Consider the following 1,832-nt stretch of genomic DNA (forward strand, 5'->3'; position numbering starts at 1 on the left):
TAACAAATAAAGTTTGATTTGATTTAACGTCAGGTAGCTACTTAGCATTCGAGGGCTGACTGTTCTCATAAAAATGCGTGTTGTGCAAAATAAATTAAGGATCCAGCTGTGGTGGTAATTTGTGTCATGTCTGACCACAGCCATATTGCTTTTCCATATGCTAGCTAACAGGAACAAGCCCAGACAAGCTAGCTAAATGTGGTGTTAGCATCCAGCTGTGATCAGCAGGTGGTTGCATAGTAACACTGTCAACAGGGCGAATTCTAATCGAGCTGGCACTAGTGAAACTGGGCTGTGCTTGCCTTGGTTTCCCTCAACCCAGCTCGAATAAGAATTCCATTCGAGCTAGCTAGAATTTGGCCCTAATTTTAAGTGCAAACGGGAAAGGGCTTTAGATAAAAACAAAAATGTAAATAGGGTTCTATATTGAATATTTTGGTGACCTCAAAATTCCAATTCAAAAACCAACTGCCAATCCATCCCAGCTTGATGATGAAAGAGGATGGTGGTTGAACCAATTTGCAAGTAGCCTAGCAATAAGCACATTATTATTCAATGTATTAAGGTAAGCAAAAGTAAATTATTTAATTCAAACATATGAAGTCAACGTCATATGAGACTATAGGCTAAATATATCAAGTTTAAATGTTCAAATTTGAGCACGTTTGTAAGCTAGCTATAGCTAGCTGAACCGAAAAAGCTAGGTTGATTTAATTAATAACTTTACAAGTTACTTTCAAATACATTTAATTTTTTTTATTATGGGATATGCCAAATAGAGCTACAGATCCAGCCTGACTATGGCAATTAGCTAATTGTTTATTTTATTTCAGTGTGGAGTCAATTGAGGGGCCTAGCCTATATTTCATGAAGCCACTAGAACACTGTTGCTGACAGAGGCATGTATACATTATTTATGATAAATTACGCATAATAAGTGTTGATTCAATAGCCTAGTTAATCATGACATGACTTTTAACACTATCTGTTTTTCTCAGTCTGGCAGTAACCAAGAACAATCAGAGGCAGAAGATCCCTCTTTCAGCTGCTGCTGACAACTGCATATAAGTTGTTATTCTACATAATAATTGTCTGCATAGCATTTTGTCTTCATTTTGGCAGATTAACTCATGTTTATTTCTGTAGATGAATACATGTTTTTCCTCCTTTTTTCATTCTTCTCTGGAACCGGTCAAGCAGGTAGATAGGCCAGTGGCAAAGGAGTTGTGGCTGGTTCGAATCCTGGGTCTGGCGCTGAAGAAAAAAAAACAGGCAGAATTGATCTGACAACTGGAGGGCTGCTGGATTCACATCCTCAAAAGGTTCTCCTACTGTTTGGTCCTTGAGCAAGGTCCTTAACCACACAAGATGTGCTAGTCTCAACTGTATGTGTCTGCTTTTTGGGGGAGTTGAGAACAGAGCAGAAGACACATTTTTGTTGTTCATTGTAACTAAATGGACAAAGTATATTCTATTATAAAGAAGTCAGCCATTCAAACAAAGAGATGCCTTCCACCAGTGCATATTTCCAAATGATGTTTGCATATGACAATAAATTCTAAAACTATGCTGGTATTCTTTTGGCCATTATTTGTTTATTTGTATATTAAAATATGACTATTTAATAGTAAGTAGCCATCATTCATAAATGGCACCATGCAGGGTTCTATATGGAACTTTTTGTGGTTCCATAGCATAGGCAATATAAGGAACCTTTTTTCTAAGTTCCCATCCACAGTTTTTATGCAAGTAAAGTCATATCGTATTAAAACAAAAATCATAACAGGTGTGATGGAAACAGGAAGTTTCGATGTCATTTTATCAATGCTGAG

General features: G+C 36.9%; 1 long non-coding RNA gene across 1 annotated transcript; it reads left to right on the top strand.

Moving 5' to 3' along the window:
- Window positions 1-287: 287 nt before the first annotated feature.
- Window positions 288-1,540, top strand: LOC123729866 (uncharacterized). Its single transcript, XR_006761548.2, has 3 exons — window positions 288-565; window positions 834-1,068; window positions 1,201-1,540. It is a non-coding gene; the product is annotated as an uncharacterized LOC123729866 (long non-coding RNA).
- The last annotated feature ends 292 nt before the right edge of the window (window positions 1,541-1,832 follow it).

The sequence above is a fragment of the Salmo salar genome, chromosome 23, assembly GCF_965601325.2.
Source record: "Salmo salar chromosome 23, fSalSal1, whole genome shotgun sequence".
In the NCBI taxonomy this organism is placed as follows: domain Eukaryota; kingdom Metazoa; phylum Chordata; class Actinopteri; order Salmoniformes; family Salmonidae; genus Salmo; species Salmo salar.